At 45.3% G+C, this 18,418-nt stretch overlaps 1 protein-coding gene and 1 long non-coding RNA gene across 2 annotated transcripts in view; one reads left to right on the top strand and one right to left on the bottom strand.

Annotated features, from left to right (window-relative positions):
- Positions 1-18,418, bottom strand: part of UVRAG (UV radiation resistance associated) — a 282,645-nt gene that overhangs the window by 41,585 nt on the left and 222,642 nt on the right. The gene's annotated exons all lie outside the window — the stretch shown is intronic.
- LOC136285815 (uncharacterized) lies at positions 7,345-8,507 on the top strand. The gene is made up of 2 exons (XR_010719552.1): positions 7,345-7,878; positions 7,980-8,507. It is a non-coding gene; the product is annotated as an uncharacterized lncRNA (long non-coding RNA).

Raw genomic sequence — 18,418 nt, 5'->3', positions numbered from 1 at the left:
TTGAGCTCCAATTTTTATTTCACTGATCAGCATCCTATCAATCAGGAACCTCAGGGAACTGGAGAACAATAGAAGGGAGAGCAAAACAGCACTAGCAGATTCTCAAGGATCTATCAGTAAACATCTGGCTGGCATATGGAAAGTCTTGGAAGACACTCTCCCACTGCATGTTGTAATTAAAAGGAAACAAACAAACAAACACTCAAATGCCTGAGAACTGTGGAGTTCAGAATACTTAGATACTTTAGGTAGTGTCAGAGACAGGGACAGAACATGGGATCTCCAGAAACCCTCTGTCTCTTTAGAAAAATTGCTTGTAAAGAGCCACTTTGGATGATGGTTAGCACTTCATTGGTGATGAATCCCACAACAGCGGCCCAGCCTCCTTCCCCTCCAACACCACACTGACTTCCACAGCCCTGCTCTTTCTTGTAGATACCAAGCCAAGCCACGTATTTCAGCAAAAACTGCTGTCATGGTTTGACATTGGCACAACGCTAGTCACTCATGAAAGTTGCTCGCTAATCTTCCGCTGCCACAGATGGGCAGAAGAGAGAAAGAAAAATTAACAAAGGCTTCATTACTTGAGATAAGGACCGGGAAACAACACTCTAAGGGCAAAACAGGCTCAACTTAGTGTATTTATTACTAACAAAATCACAGGAGGATAATGAGAAGGAAAATAAGTCTTTAAAACACCTTTTCTTCCCCCACCCCCTCCCTCCGTCCCACTAACACTGCAGGGAGACAGGGCATGGGAGTTTTGGTCAGCTGATCAGTTGATTTCTTCTTCCGCTGCTCCAGGAGAGGAGTTCTTCCCCTGCGAGACTGTGCGCTACCTCCCACAGGAGTCAAATCTTCGTGAACTTCTCCAATGTGGTTCTAACCTCACAAATAGCAGTCCTTCCAAAACTGCTGCAACACAAGATCCCCCCATGGGCAAACAGTCCTCGCAAAACTGCTGCAGCATGGGTCACTCTTCCACAGGATGCAGTCCTCCAACGACAGGCTGCTCCAGCCTGGAAGCAGGGCCCCTCTCTCTCCACTGGGTCTTCCACTGGATCACAGCCTCCTCCAGGCATCCACCTGCACCAGCATGGGCATCTCCCCCATGGGCTGCGGGTGGATTTCTGTATCCCCCGTGGATCCCCATCACCTGCAGGGGCACAGCTGCTTCACCATGGTGATCACCATAGTCTGCAGAGGAATCTTGGCTCTGACACCTGAACCACCTCCTCCCCCTCCTTCCCCACTGACCTTGGTGTCTCCATGTTGTTTCCTCTCATATATTCTTACCTCCTCCTCTTCTCTGACTAGAAGAAAAAACTGTGTGCTCCCCCTTGTTTTGATTTTCTTCTTAAATATGCTATAACAGTGGCATTACTAATAATCTAATTGGCCCAGGCTTGACCAGTGTGATGTCCATCTTCAGAGCCATCAGGAATTGGCTCTGCCAGACACAGTGGAAGCTTCTAGCAGCTACTTACAGAAACCACTTCTGTGGCCTCCCCCGCTACCAAAAACCAGGCTGTGCCAAACCAATACAATTGCTCGTCAGAAATGCAACATATAGTGGAAGTTACCCCTGACACTAATTTAAAATTAGACTTGATGAGCCTTCAACCAAGAAAATGTTCCCCCAGCCCCCTTTAAAATTCAACAAATGAAAAACATTTGGTTGCTATTACCAGTGATTATGATAAGCTATGTTAAAATATGAAGTGGGGGAATTTATCTTTATTTCCTGGGATAACATTGATGAAAAATATGCTGTTCCATCTTGATTTTCAATCACTCGAATAAACTTTGCCATGCATTTATTTGGCTTGATGTGCCTAACTGATCTGGGGAGGGAGTGAGGGCAGGGAGCAGAGAGAGGGTAGGTTTGGCAATTTAATCTGATCCAGATAAGTTTATTAGCTGCCCTCAGATCTGTTCCTGACTGAACATGACAAACAAGATTGCATGTTGGATATCTCATCATACTCCTTTGGGGAAAAGGCACAGCCTCCATCATGGTGTAACTGTCAGCAAACGGTTTACAACAGTTTTCATTACACTTAAATCTTCTAATAATTTTCTGACTGAGTCTGGGGGCTGGGTGGGTCCTTCTACCCACAGGGACTTCTCCTCTGCAGAATGGAAGTAAAAACTTGGACAAGAAACAAGGTCAAAGCTAACATGCCTCCCTGCCTCCCCCTGTCCACTTGGTGAGATTTAAATATTATCCACCAGATTTCTTGTGCCTAAAGTAGTAGTAGGAGAGTTTCAGTTCTGGCAGGATGAGGTGAAAGAGGTTTGTTCAGGCTTTTTTTGTACAAAGTTTTTACTAAGTTTTTTGTAGCACAAACTGATCACTGAACTGCACTGCTGCTGTCAGATGCACTACAGGGAACCCAGGAAAGACCTGACAGAGATTTACTTATGAAAAATACAAAACAATTTTCTGGGAATAGAATTAAAGCATGGGTAGCAAGTTCACAGTGTGGTATTGCCCATGGAATTAGTAGCATTGCTATTGACTGCTATGGGCCTGGACTGCAAAGAGATAATTATATATGTGCATATACATCTGATTCAGAATTGATCTTTTTAAGCATCCAGGGGTGAGCAGTTTTTCAGCTGGTGCAAAAATTGTGCTGTAATCCTGAGGGCATTCTTGAGTTTCACCAGCTAAGAACCTGAGAGCTGAGGGGATTTTGTGGCTGAAAAACACAGAATCGTGAGAAGAATACTACATCTCTGAGCAATTAGCACTCACTGACCTGTCCTGAAAAACACCTTTTTGCTAAAAACTCTTGTTGTCTGGTGTTATAAAAAGCTGAGCTGAAATGAAGATGTTTCCCCTGAAGCAAAGCACAACTCATTAGAACAAATCAGTTCAGTCTCTTTCCCCCCAATTTCTGTTTCAGACATTACCTGAAGTGTGTTGCAGATTTTAAGTCAGTGTACTGGGTTTGGCTGAGATAGAGGTAATTTTCTTCATAGTGGCTGGCATACGACTACATTTTGGATTTGTGCTGGAAACAGTGCTGGTAACACAAGGATGTTCTCATTATTGCTGAGCAGAACTTAGAGCCAAGGCCCTTCCTGCTCTTCACCCCACCAGCAAGGGGGTTGGGGGTGCTGTGTTGGTTTAGCACGGATGGTAAAAACCAATTAGTGATTTTCTTTGAAACTGACAATCAGATTAGCCAATTAAATACAGGTATACACCGCTGGGTCACACAGCTTTAAAAAGCCCGGGACAGCTGGGCACTTCCTTTTCCTTTTGACCTCGCAGGAGGTAAGTAGGCAGTCCCGGCTGTCTCCTTGCCAGGGCAGGGTTGAGACTCCCTATTACTCCCGGGCCGGGGGAGAGGATGAGCATATGCCCCATCCCAGCCCGGATCAGTTTTTATCAGCTGTAAAACACCCTGCCGTTCCCCTATGCTGGGGAAGCTGGCCCGAGGCCTGGCCATGGGCCTGTGCCCTTTCCCCCAGCAGGGGCAGGGAAGCCTGCAGACTCTGATAGCAACTCCAAACTGGGACACTCTGGATGAGACCGAGGGGTGGGGGCAGGAGGCATCCATCAACCGGGCTGCTCTGAGGTCTGTGGCCTGAGTTTTCTTCCCCTATCCCCGCAGCTTTTGAAAATCCTGGCTACTGCCCAGCCGAGATCACAGGACTCATCTGCAAGAATGTTAACTCTTTCCTGACACAGATTGAGACTTTTAAGACTTAGCTCTTCCCAGAGAGAGAGAGAAAAGGGACATAGTGAACATAGGGAAGACCCAGGATAACAGTCAAATGGAGAGAATGAGTGAAAGACTAATTAGAGGAAGGATGAAGGAGTTGCCTGCTGGCTGGACTTTTTATTGAGCTGTGGAAAAGAACTCTATAGGTAGATTATCATTTAAAGCATGGAAAAAAAATGCATTTGGGGAGATAATTTGTGGATTTTTGAGTGAAGGTGTTTGTGATGGACTGAGTAATAGTGCATTAGAATCTGTGATTCTTGTGGTCCCATGAGATGCCTGAACAGAGAGAGATGAGAAGCCCCTGTGCCATTTAAAGGAGTGAGAAGACATCTCTGTTCCTTGAGATGAAGAATCCTTTGCCCTTGAAGTTGCTTATCTTTGACAGGTGACACCCCAGGTGTCTGAGTTCCTGTGACCCGTAAGCAGCTTGGGAAACTGCTAATGGGAGGAGACCGCATGGAAGTAGGTTTCCCTGGGCAGCTGTTTCTGTGTGAGTTCTGACCCACAAGAGAACTGTTTTAGGTTGTCAGTGGGGGAAAATTCCATGGTAAACTAAGAGACTCCTAAAGAACTCATGAAAGACTATATTCAAATGGTGAAACACTGAAAATCACAGGTTTTGTCTCTATGTTGTTTATAGAAAAGTGAACGCTTGGGGGAAAGAGAAGAGTTTTGAAGGTTTCAATTTTTTTCTTTCCTTCTTTTAGTGTGTGTGTTAATAAAATCTATCTGTTTACTTTTAAGTTGGGCCTGTTTTGCCTTTTTCTCCCAAATCCTATCTCCCAGAGGGAAAAGAGAGTAGACACTCAATTAGACACCACTACACTAAATTTGGCAAAACAGAATTCAGCGAACGTGAAAACACTACAAGTGCACAAGGTGCTGGGATGGGACATGGCTGGGACAGCTGACCCCAGCTGACCGAAGACTACACAGCATCATCCTCAGCATATAAAGTTGAGGGGAGAAGGAGGAATGGAGAAGCCCTTCAGAGTGATGGCATCACTGACACACACGATGGAGCCCTTCTGTCCTGGGGATGGCTGAACACCCACCTGCCCATGGGAAGTGGTGAATGAACTCCTGGTTTTGCTTTAGTTACTAAATTGTCTCTCTCTTCCATGACACAAGTTTTCTCTCTTTTACCCTCCCTATTCTCTCATGTCATCGGAGGGGAGTGAAGGAGTGTCTGTGTCGGACTGGGTTGCCAGCTGGGGTTAAACCACATCAAAAACCCAATTCCTTGCCTTTGCCTGTGTATTCTGCTGCTCACACACTTCTCCTACTGATCACACACTCAATTTTTTGGGTGGTTTTTCCCTTTAAAAGAAAAAAACCCAAAACTACAACCAGCCTCTCATGAAGTACAGTTCAGTTTAACAGATGTTTGTTCATTTATGACAAAGTCCTGGTTACAAGATGGGGAAGCTTGATGGATTCTTGCACAAAAGTAACTGTATTACCTCGATGAATAACCCTGCCTCATCTTGGGAAGAGGAAACATTAGAAATAACAACAGGTGAGACCAGACAAGAAAGACGTTATGTCTCATTTTGCAGAATGTGCCCAAATTGATTCATTATTTACAACCATCTCTCTCAGCAGAGAGGAAACTTCAGGAAAGATTTCTCTCACTTGTTCTCTTGCTTCATATTTTTCTACAAGGTGCTTGTGTTCCTACCATTGGATGTTTGCCCTGTTCGTGCTGTGTAGGAACATTTCTTCTCTGAGGTATGCTTCATCCTATATCTTTGCAGATGCCTGTGCACATGCAAACCAGAAGAAAAAACAGGATGAGTTCCATGGTCAGACCTAAAAGTACCACAGGAAGGAAGGAAGTCATCTCCGTCAAGTAAAGAGGCATTGATGCAGGAAGAGATGGATTTGAAGTCACCCTAAAGCTGAGAACCTAAACTGTGCAGCCTTTGGGTATGGGGTTTTTAGTAGCACCTGAAGTGACAGGACAAGGAGTAATGGTTTTAAACTAAAAGAAGGTAGATTCAGACTAGATACCAGGACAAAGGTTGTTTTATAATGAGCATAGTGGCACATTGACATGGGTTGCCCAGAGAGGTGATAGATGCCCCATGCCTGGAAAGTTTTCTACCTCAGTCTTCCATGACAATCTCTCTTCCTGCACCTCTTGAATGGATGGACAGCAGGATGGGGACTGGGGGAGCAAAGTCTCTCACACTGTAAGATAGGGTTCATCACCACCTGAGGAACTTGAATGTGCACAAGTCTATGGGACACGATGAGATGCATCACAGAGTCTTGAGGAAACTGACTGATTTAGTTGCCAAGCCACTCTCCATGATACCGGAAAAATCATGGCTGTCTGGTGAAGTCCCAGGTGACTGGAAAAGGGAAAGCATAGTACCCATCTTTAAAAAGGCCAGAAAGGAGGATCCTGGGACCTACTACCCTGTCAGCCTCACCTCTGTGCCTGGGAAGATCACAGAATAGGTCCTCTGAGAAGCTGTGCTAAGCAACATGGAAGACAGGGAGGTGATTTGAAAGCAATCACAGTTTGACCAAAGCAAAGTCCTGCCTGACCAACCCAATGGCCTTCTATGATGGGGTGACTACACCAGTGGACAAGGGAGGAGTTACAGATGTCATTTCTCTGGACTTTGGTAAAGCCTTTGGCATGGTCCTCCACAACATCCTTCTCTCCAAATTGGAGTGATGGATTCAACAGGTGGATTGTGAGATGGGTAAGGAATTGGTTGAATGGTCACACCCAGACCATAGAAGTCACTGCCTCAGGGTCCTGATGGACATCAGTGACCAGTAGTGTCCCTCAGGGGTCTGTACTGGGACCAGTGCTATTAAATGTCTTTATTAATGATACAAAGGGGTTGAGTGCAGTCTCAGCAAATTTACTGATTACACCAAGCTGAGTGGTGCAGGTGAGACTCCTGGAGGATGGGGCCATCCAGAGGGACCTGAACAGGCTCAAGAACTGGGGCCATGGGAATCTCATAAGGTGTAACAAGACCATGTGGAAGGTGCTGCACATCAGTTAGGGCAACCCCCAGCATCAATCCAGGGAGGTATGAACAGATCCAGAGCAAGGATCTGTCATGGGAAAAGGACCTTTGGGATGCTGCTGGGTAAGAGGCTGGACACGCCCCAGCCATGTGCACTTCAAAAGCAGTGTGGGCAGAAGGGGAGGGAGGAGATTCTGCCTTTCTGTCCCGCTCAGGTGATACCCACCTGTAGACCCACATCCAGCTCTGAGGTCCTATGACAGGAAGCACATGGAAGTGTTGGAATCAGTCCAGAGGAGGCCAAAAAATTGATTAGAGGGATGGAACACCTCTCCTATGAGAAAAGGCTAAAAGATTTTGGTTACTTAGCTTAGAAAAAAGAAGGCTTTCGCATGACTTAATTGCTTCCTTCCAGTACCTGAAGGGAACTGTGTTGGTTTTGCTCAGCCTGGTTTTTGGTAGTTGGAGGGAGGGGCAGCACAGAAGTGGTGTCTGTGATTAGCTGCTAGAAGCTTCCACCATGTCTGGCAGAGCCAATCTCTGATGGCTCTGAAGATGGACATCCCGCTGGCCAAGCCTGGGCCAATTAGAGATTTTTAGTAGTGCCTCTGTTATAACATGAAGCAGGGAAACCTTTAAAATATTGGGAAGCTGGACTGGAGCAAAACACACGTCCGAACCAATATGATTCTCATATGTTCTCCGTTTATTCTGTTCTAAATGGTGGCTTATATGGACTTAGAAATAGTTTACAGTTACAAGTATTTTCTCATTGGTACACAGCATAGGGGAAAAATGCACACAAACACTATTTATCTTATTCTTAAGGTGGCTAAAGTATTCATACTACAAACTGTACTTATTAATACCTAAAAACCCCTTGTCCCTTGTGACCACCTTAATCAGGAATTTCTAACTGCGCCACAGGATTCAAAGGCATTGAATCTGAGGCCCAGTCTGGGATAGCTCAAATCTCACTTATCTCACTCTAAATATAAATCATGTCCCCTTTCTCTGAGAAATTGTGCTACAATAACATATTTAAGAAGAAAATCAAAACAAGGGGGAGCACACAGTTTTTTCTTCTAGTCAGAGAAGAGGAGGAGGTAAGAATATATGAGAGGAAACAACATGGAGACACCAAGGTCAGTGGGGAAGGAGGGGGAGGAGGTGGTTCAGGTGTCAGAGCCAAGATTCCTCTGCAGACTATGGTGATCACCATGGTGAAGCAGCTGTGCCCCTGCAGGTGATGGGGATCCACGGGGGATACAGAAATCCACCCGCAGCCCATGGGGGAGATGCCCATGCTGGTGCAGGTGGATGCCTGGAGGAGGCTGTGATCCAGTGGAAGACCCAGTGGAGAGAGAGGGGCCCTGCTTCCAGGCTGGAGCAGCCTGTCGTTGGAGGACTGCATCCTGTGGAAGAGTGACCCATGCTGCAGCAGTTTTGCGAGGACTGTTTGCCCATGGGGGGATCTTGTGTTGCAGCAGTTTTGGAAGGACTGCTATTTGTGAGGTTAGAACCACATTGGAGAAGTTCACGAAGATTTGACTCCTGTGGGAGGTAGCGCACAGTCTCGTAGGGGAAGGACTCCTCTCCTGGAGCAGCGGAAGAAGAAATCAACTGATCAGCTGACCAAAACTCCCATGCCCTGTCTCCCTGCAGTGTTACTGGGACGGAGGGAGGGGGTGGGGGAAGAAAAGGTGTTTTAAAGACTTATTTTACTTCTCATTATCCTCCTGTGATTTTGTTAGTAATAAATACACTAAGTTGAGCCTGTTTTGCCCTTGGAGTGTTGTTTCCCGGTCCTTATCTCAAGTAATGAAGCCTTTGTTAATTTTTCTTTCTCTCTTCTGCCCATCTGTGGCAGCAGAAGATTAGCGAGCAACTTTCATGAGTGACTAGCGTTGTGCTAGTCAAACCACAACAGGAACTTACAGGAAAGACAGGGTAAAACTATTTGCATGAGCCTGTATGTCCAAACAAGGGGGAATGGGTTCAAATTGAAAGAATAGGTTTAGACTGGATATTAGGAAAAATTTCTTTAGTGTGAGGGCAGTGAGATTCTGGCACAGGTTGCCCAGGCAGGTTGTGGGTGCCCCATGCCAGGAGGTGTTCAAGGCCAGAATTAATGGGGCTTAGAGCAACCTGGTTATTCCTGCCCATTAATAGGAGTGTTCCATCCCGCTGTAAAAGGGGAGTCAGGGAGGATTTTTTTTGATAACCTTCTCGGACGAAAATAAAGCTCAATTGTGACACTGTTGTATCTGAGGACTGTTTATTGATAAAGAAAGATAAGTTTTCCATCTGAAGAGGAAGAGAAACGGGAGCAACGAGGGGAAAAGAGACACAGAGACAAACAGAAAGCCGGGACAAATCGTTACCACTGTACCCTGGGCATTCTGTTAGCATCAGCTCGGCAGCTGGATGCTTCAATGCTGTGATGCGATTGCAGCTGCAAGCTGCAATGAGTCTGTGTGGCTCCTATGGCGGGCTGGGCATGATTTCCAAACAGCATCAGGTTGCATGTCTCTCCTGGTGCCAAAGAACAGGTTGCTGTGGCTATGGGTGCACTCGTGGAGCACTTGCAGGTTGTCAGGGTCAGGGCAGGGCAGCTGCAGGTGGCCACAGCTGTGCTGTCGGGGAAACAGTGGAGCACTGGGTGCAGTGGTATCAAGCTGCCCCAGAGAAGCAGTGAAACAGGGCAGGTGGACAGATGTGGACAGGGAAGCAGTGCCACAGGGAGGAAAAGGCAAGGGTGGAGGGCTGCCAAGATGACCCTCCAGGTGAGCCCCTGCTCCCTCCAAGAAACCCAATGAAAAATGGCTGGGGGCTGTGGTGCAATTATTTGGTTAATTGCTTTTATGTGCTAAGGCTCCTCCTATAGCCTGGTTTCCCAGGCATTTTTTTTCCTAGGGATCAGGGGATATGTCCCAACAGGTAAGAAGGTGGGGGTTGGGAGAGAGGGGTCACTTGCAGACTGATCGTGGATGCTTTCTTTCCCCTGATTGGCAGCCAGGCAAAGTCCTGCCAGGGATAGGGCTCCCAGCATGTGTACAGCCCCTATAGTAATTTTTCACCTCAGGTATAACACATGTTGAGGCATAAATAAAAATCAAATTGGTTCCTCTCAGGCAGGTGTGACTAGATGGCCTTTAAATGTCCCTACCAACCCAAAGTATTCTGTGATCTATGATCCTCATGTTATAGATGAGTAACGGGATGATTGGTTCTTGCAAATAGGAGATGAATATTGTGTGTATGTTAAAAGAAACTTTATTGATGTATACTTATGTTATTGTGGTTTGTTGTTTAGATATCCTCTGTTCTCCCCATAGTCCCCTTTCTCACCTTCCATATTGTTGCCACCACACAGCCTGGGTTGTCCAAGACAGGTGGAGGGAAGGCGTGTACATGAGTCCCTTGAATGGGGCAGTTGGGAATGCGGAAAGCTTGTTGCTAGGGGGGCACAGCATGACAACACCTGACCTCCAATCAAATTGCAAAAAAGTAGTCTCCACGAATGGATGGCAAAGAAGAGTTGATTGGCAGACTTTGGGAGGGGCCAGGGTTACCTGATGCAACCCCCAGGGGTATAAAAGGCAGACCAGCCATTTTGTAGGTGAGCACATGACAGCTGGTCGTGCGCTCCCAGCAGCGCTATGCTTTTTCCTTATTCAGACCTCTGTTGTATTTGTTAAGGTTTAATAAACCTTGACATTTTTAAAAGTGAGGGTAGTTTCTCACACTCATGAGAGGGAAGATGTGTGCTAATATCTTTAAAAACAGTTCCATGGGTGAAGGTATGGGTGTTAATGTCTTTGAAATGGGTTTTACTAACTTTAAGCTGCAGGTTTGTTGCAGAGCCCAGTCAGCTTGGCTCCTGAAACTGACAAAGGGGTCTGCTCAAGCCTGAATTTCTGAACTTTGTGGTAAAATAACAGGTTCAAGGGGGATATGTGGTAGGCAGTTCAGGAAGTCTGTACCTTCTTAGTACCTCAGCCAATGGGGAAAGGAAGAGGGTAACATGAAGCTGGGAGTTTAGAATAAAAGGAGGCTGTGCCCTCTGAAACCTCAAGAGAGAAAACCCCCTGGGCCGTGTGCCCCAGTAGACTCTCTCCCTTTATTCAAATAAAGTTGCAGGACTCCTCTGTTTCCTTTATGGACACTGACTTTTCATAGTGTGATTCTCCATACACTCATGGAGAAAGATAGAGTGCCTTCCCAACTGCAGCATGACATGCCTGACTCTGCATCACAAATACCCTTCAACTCAACTGCAATGGATTCTGAGCTTGGCAGACATCAGCTGGTTTCTGTGACATTCTGCATGTGCAGTGGAGATGCTTTCAGCCCTTTCTGCACTGATAGAGGACTTCTGATGGCAATGAATGTTCCCACAGTGGGTGGGAAGATAGAAAAACAGTGTCCCACTCAGTATCAAGAGCATTTCTCTGGTTAGTGTTAAATGTCTACCTCCGGCAGGAAGGGCCTGCAAACAGTCAGGCTCCTCTGTGAGGGATTTAGCAGGTTTAGTTTCCAGGTAGATCCCAGTCTCTCCGTAGCTTGAGCCCCCAGGAAGGAGAAGCAGAGTCTGGGGGAATAAAGGAGAGCATTACTGCACAGGAATCTTGCAACAGCCACTCTGATGCCATTGTTATCTTCTTCTGTGGTGGTTGACCCACAGCAGATTAATTAACCTGCTTTAATTAGCCTGGTTTACTTGTGCTGCTTTTTGACTTTCTCTTGCTGGCTAGAAATGGGCACATTTGCCCACTTGCCTAAAAATAACTAAACCCCATCAAACTCAGAGCACAGCTTTTCCCATTACTCTTTAAGTTGAATTTTGTTTTGGTTTTGTTTTCCCCCCTATTTATCAGTGTTTATAAGTGGTTGCATGTGTCCATAGTGTTTGTAAAAGGTTGTGTGTGTCCCAAGTGCTTATCAGCAAACATAACTCCCAGGAGTCTTAACTGCAGGGATGTGATCCATATACACATGAACTGAGATCTAGGTCAGGATGTCATGGGCTCAGAAGGCACCACTTCCAGAGACACCAATTTGGCACCTGCTTTGTAGCTTAGTGGTGAGAGCTGAAAAACCTGATGCAGGTAGGACAATGGTAAAATATTTCTCCTCCCCATGACCAACCTCCCAGTGCTGGAGAGCTAGAAAAGTCCCTCTCTGCACCCATCAGTCATGCTTGAGATTGTGCTTTAGGGCAGGCAGGACTTGAGTGCTCCTACTTGTAGCACATGGAAGACAGAGATGGAGGAAATCTCCCCGATGGAGATTTCCACACAGTCCATCCACCACAGCTCTGTGCAGTGGAGAACAGACAATCTGAGAGGTCTTGCCAAGCTCCAGCAATCAACTTGGATTTCAAGAGACCAAAACAATGTCAAGTAACTCAATTTCTGTAAAACAAGAGTATTGCAGAGCTCATGCCCACATGAAGCACTGAGTTGTTAATTAAAATAAAGGGACTGATGCTTTGGCATCTCCTGCTGCAGGGCTGCAGCCTGCCAGGACCACAGGTCCCCTTCAGACAGTCCTGGAAAAGAACTGTTTTCAAACTAACTTTCACCCAGCCTGGCCCACTGCAGGACTTCATAGCTTTCTTGTCCAACCGTGGGCTGGACTGCACATTTTAGGTGCAATTCTGGCTTCCATTCAGGCTGGATAAGGTTTCAGTGTAAAGAAGAACCCAAAATCACTTATTCCTCAATGTTTCTTCTGTGTTCAGTAAATTATAAGAACCAACAAGAACTTTTGTGTCCTCATCAGGTTTCAGTGGAGGTTGCAAAGCCATCCAAAGTGCTACCAGATGCCATAACTGGAAGCAGAGACTAGATAAGTCAAGAAGGGCAATAAGACATGTTTATCTTTTCATGAGAAGCATAAAGAACTCTTTGTGTGGCTTATTTATAGATGTGTTGAGTCCTAAATCAAGACTAAATATATTTCTAAAAATATAAAAATATTTCTAAAAATATTTACCAAACAGATGAGTGCTATCTATGATCCCTAGTAAGCATCTGATTTTGGAATACCTAGATATAGCTAGGGGAAAAGAAATATGAATTTGAAAAGGATCTCTTTCTTGTGGTATCTATGGTTGTGGATCTTTTGGTAGAAACCAAAAACTCTGTACTGTTTTGGAGTTTAATTTAGCGGGAATTTGAGGAGGAGACACACATTTGTACATCTTGCTTTCTCCAAGTAGTTTTTCTTTCTCATCTTTGCAGTTCAATGAACTCCAGAGCAAGGACCTGTAATCAGGCTGCCAACATGACATACATCAAAGCCCGTTGCCCTGCTAATTGCTCAGAGGGTCTGAGATAGATATGGGCACCTCCTCCAGGAGACATGGTCCACCAAAACTACAGAGATGCACAGGCAGCTCTTCTTCCCAAAGCCAGAGGATGAATGCTACACAAGGGTCTGGCTGCAGCCCAGAAACTACTGCATGGAAAGGATGTATTGGCCAGATTGGATTTTGCTTTACAAGATTATAACAGAGTTTGAGACTTACTCTGAAATAGCCAGTGCAACCAGGACACGCAACAGACAGTTCAGTGCAATTCAATTCCTACTATATGAGCAACTGTAAACTTCAAGCCTGGTAAGAGCAGTACTAAGCAAACTTACAGAATTAAATAACTCAGGGTTTTTTGCTGCAGATAGCAGAGGCTTGTCATGCAAGTACTTACCCACCACAGAAACTATGGCAGCTGTTTTTGAGACCAGACACTGAGAGGACAACGGGCAGACAGATGAACAAACTCATGGCCCACTGCAGGATTACAAGTGCAAATCAGTGTGCCCATTCTTCATGCTTGTAAACAGGCCCTCTTTCTGCTCATTGAAAAGTTACCCCCTTGCCTTTAGCAATTTGCTGTTTGATGGGTCTGCTCAGTGTTTTGTACAGGTAGAGTATGCATCCTGATTTTTAAAAGCCCTTTTCAAACTAGGACATTGGAAAAAGGGGCTAGAAAAGCAGTTGCATAGAAATGGAGCGGCCCAAAGGTAGTCTGAGATAATGAAGAATCCCTTCATTTTTCCACCCCTCCACTTGAGGTTTTGGGCATTTAATTACTTTTGGCTGGGGGTGTCCTGTGGCCCTCTCCACTCATCTCCAAGACTTGGAGGTGTCCACAGTGGCTAGTCACTCCCTAGAAGAGCTATTCTACATTCAACAGACACAAACAGCACAGCCAAGCCCTCAAACAAAAATCTCAGCGTCACTTTGAGACAATGCGAAGACCAAAGAGAAAGCTGAAGGAGATCTTGAAGACTTTTCAAGCATTTTCTGAATTACTTGATTTGGCGTCATGTGAGGATGGAGGTGCCAGGTCTCCCAAAGGACAAACATCTGCCTGATATACTGATGTAATTTGTTATTGGAAAAAGTTTTAATATTGAGTCACCTGTAAAATTGCACACTGAAGCAGTATAACGGCATCTAAGCCACCATCAAAAACAAAAAATGCTCTGGCCATGGCACAGCCTCATTTTCTATACCAGTGAATGCACCTACATCTTCCACTGTAAAGTCTCCCAAAACCTTGGGGAGACTAGTCAGGTGAGTCTGGTACTTGAAGCAGACAGTCCTTTTGATGGCTCTTATCTTGACAGCTCTGAGCTTCAGTAACAAGCAGTCACAACAATGGCTTGTGTGGTGCTGCCAGCAGCAGGGCCAGGTGCCTAAGCCATCTCCAGAGGGACCGAGATGTGTTTTTGTGGTCACTGATCCCAGAAAGCACTGGGCAACCTGAAAACAGGGAAAGCTGGTTCACCTCTCCTTGGGTCACTGGGCAGGGGTATGAATGGTGGATTCCTCTGACATAAAAGAGAAAGGAGGGGAGGCTGGGGGAGATGATCCTTGTTAGTCTGCTTTATAATGCAGAGGAGAGGAGGAGAGGTTCCTTGTTACTTGGACTCTTCCAGAGCATTTCCTCCATGAGCAGGACCCATAGGAACATTTGCCTGCAGCTGAGACGCTGACACAATACAAGAGGCAGGTCCAGAGTCCCCACGAGCAGATAACAGAGATGGAAAGAACTGATGGGACACAGAGGCGCCAAAAGAGACCTACATGGGCAAACTAGGAATATGTAAAAATTTCCTAAGTTATCTGGCCATACCCCAAGATGCACCCAGAACACTTAGGAGACAGTAATGAGCCACCTTCTTAAACATGAGGAGAGCTCAGCCCCTCCATGAGGGACATCAGTTGAGATCTCTCAATCTCTGCCTCATCACTAACTTATTCCAAAAATGCTCCCAACAGACAGATTCCCCCAGCCCAGTTTTCCCAGCCCTAGGGCAAGTTGTGAAAGACAAGAAGCCACCACAGGCAACAGAAACGTGATTACTTTTCAGGTTCACAGACCTATGACATACATCACACTGATATAACCACTCAGTGAAGAGGGTTTAGCTGGATGACTACCCCATGTGAGTAATTAACACATTACACCTCTGACCCCGTGGCTGCCTTAGAAATTTACCTGACTGCAGTTAATTCTCTACCAGTCATTAATGCTGTTATTTGTCTTTCCTATAGCATATGAACTGAACTGACTGACCTTTCATGGGATACGGACATTTTAGTATGAAAGTCTGCCTAATATTAGCACATTTTTCAAGCCCTCCACAGGCCTTGACATGATTATTTTAAACAGATGACACACAGCTATTTTAAAAGAAGATAAATGGTTTTTTGGCTGCACAAACCAGAGAGGAAATATCTCATTTGGTGTGATGGAGGGGAGCAAAAATAAAGAAAAGGCTGCTTGGGAAAGGCAAACTGGGAAATTAGCTGACACCTTAATTTAGACATTTCTGTCACCCATGTCCTAATCCTAGCATAAGGGGAGCTGTGTGGAAGTCTGGGGTCTGGCTAATTTTAAGAGTCTGAACAAGAGATACAGGACTCCAGGTGGCTGTTTAAAGGTGCTGTTTATTTCATCGATTGAAGTCACAGCAGTCATAGGTCGTGGGTAACAGAGCCAAGCCCATAGCTGTCAGCATAAGCTTATAGGTGAAACCTGAAGCCACTTCAGTTCTGATTACAATGCATTATATTGTTTTCTTTACTGGGCTTCTTAATACATAAAAACCAATCAGCATCATACACAATACCTTTACATTTACCTATAGCCTATCACAACTACTATTATTACCATATTATGGTTAGTACTATCCAATCACATTGAGTTAGTATGTTACATTTTAAGCTTAAAGTTGCTTTTCAGTTTTCTTGCAGTGGAAAATTCCTAGTCCTTTTTTTTTACTTGGTAAAAAACATGTTTTTGTTTGCCTATAGTATCTTTTGCTTTTCTTGAGACCTCTTTCAGCTTGCTAAGAACATTTTCTTTGTTTGTGGTCAACATACCCTTTGCTCTAGCCATAAAACCTCTTTACAACTTGACTTAACCTTTGCCTTCTTAGTTGTCCAGTAACAACTGGCTTAGCAGCTCCTAACTTAAACATTTTTTATTCTTCTATATCAAAACTTGTTTCTATCTCTATTCTGCTTTCAGGTTCCACATTCAGAGAGCCTTCTGCTAAGCATTCATTCCTGTAAAACTTTCCTGTCAAACTTTCATCTATCCCAACAGCTAATGAATCAGCTCATAGAACCATAAAATCATAGAATGGTTTGGGTTGTAAGGGACCTTAAAAAATATCTTGTTCCAGCCCTATGCGATGGGCAGGCACACCTTTCATAAGATCGGGTTGCTCAGAACTCCATCCAGCCTGCTGTTGAACACTTCCAGGGGTGGAAGCTTCTTTGGGCAACCTGTGCCTGGGCCGCAGCACAATCGTAGGAAGAATTGCTTCCCTGTATCCAATTTAAACTTATCTTCCTTGATCTTCATGCCATTTCCCCATGTCTCATCCTCACATGACTTTGTGAAAAGTCCCTCTCCAGCCTTTTTGTAGTGAAGTGCCTCATTTAGGCACTGGCAGGGGCTCTAACAGTCTCCCTGCAGCCTTCTTTTCTCCAGACTGAAAAGTTCCAACTCTCCCAGCCTGCCTTCATTGGAAAGGTGCTCCAGTTCTGTGATCACTTAGTGACTCCTCTCTGGACTTTTGCAAATAGGTTCACATCTTTCTTATGTTGGGGACCCCAAGCTGCACACAGTGTTCCAGGTGGGGTGTCCAAAGAGCAGAGTTGAAGGGCAGATACACCTCCTTTGACCCACTGGTCACACCTCTTTTGATGTAGCTGAGGATGTGGTTGGCTTTCTGAGCTGCAAGTGTGCTTTGCTGAGTCATATTTAGCTTTTCATACACAAACACCCCCAAGTCTTTCTCCACAGGGCTGTTGTTGATCCATTCTCTGTCCAGCCTACACCCGTGCTTTGGTTTTCCCCAGCCTATGTGCAGTACCTTTCACTTGGCCTTTTTGGGCATCATGAGGTTTGCACAGGCCCACCTCTCCAGCCTGTCAAAGCCCCTCTGGAAGGTATCCCTTCCTTCCAACATGCCAGCCACACCCTGCATCATGGTGCTGTTGGGATCTGCTGTCAGATCTTTCCTTGCAATGAGCTAGGGAGTTCATGGCATCTGGACTGAGAAACTAGGTCTAGGTAAAGATATTACCAAATTTATTGAGAAAAAGGAAGACAGTATAAATGAAAATTGCAAGTCCAAGCACTAAAAATAAAGGCATACTTGTGAAGAAGTCATTCACATGAAACACCTCACCACCACTGAAACATCTATGGAGCATCAGGCAGAAACCTCCAAGTGTCAGCAATATCTTTGCACTGTTTGTGTCAGACCTGGGTCAGACACTGGTACAATCATGCTTCTTGGCTTTCAGACTTTGCTTCACACTACACGGACCTGAGCTCCCTGCAGCCATGCCCCAGGCAAACCTTAACTCAGAAAGGAAAGAAAGGGCTTATGCCTATATGACAATTAGCAGTATCATGACAAGATAATGCTTTCTGCAGAGTTTGCAATTTGCCTACATAGCAGCAGCAGCTGGCTGGGCACATAGCGGTTGTGAACTGCAGATATCAGCAGAGAATCTGACTGTGTGGATTAAAAAAAGCCCAAAAAAACAGCCACATAATGTTCATGGGCCAAAGTTTTGTGAAAATTTCACACCACAAAATCATCCCAAGACATAGGAAATGTCAAGTTGAACTGCTGAAGTGTGGCTAAGTCACTTGCAAACTCAAAAGTGGTTTGTAATGGAAAGGCAGAACAAACTGCATGGTGTGTGTTATGCACCATTGCCAAAGAACAGCCTGAGAGACCTCCAAGTTTGGACTCAAGTGCTTCAGGACTTTGGGGAACTGTAATATAAAAACGGGCAGCAGTCTGGCTCCTCATTATTTAGCATTGTGTGTGTGATAGATGGAGCAGTGCTAAGAGTGAAAAGATGATGGATTTTCTCAGTCTACCTAGTAAATCTGCTCTTGCACTTACCACCGTATTTTCAGAGATGTGCAAATTCCTTGAGGCGCCAAAGCTGGACTGGCACTCCTGTGAGGGAAGGCTCTTCCTGATTTCCTTGCATTGCCCTTTTCTTGGCCCACCATCCTTCCAGATGAGATTAAAAACCACTAAGCTCTGTGAAGCTACCAAGGTGGTCAGGCACTTGCAAGACCTACAAGATGAGCCTAAGGGAGTTGTGCTTCTTTAAGGGGAAGATTTAAAAGC

Source organism: Chamaea fasciata, unplaced genomic scaffold (assembly GCF_029207755.1).
Source record: "Chamaea fasciata isolate MVZ Bird 193981 ecotype frontalis unplaced genomic scaffold, bChaFas1.0.hap1 SCAF_2, whole genome shotgun sequence".
Lineage (NCBI taxonomy): Eukaryota > Metazoa > Chordata > Aves > Passeriformes > Sylviidae > Chamaea > Chamaea fasciata.
Note: the sequence above shows the minus strand (reverse complement) of the source record. Positions and strands in the feature narration are given on the sequence as shown.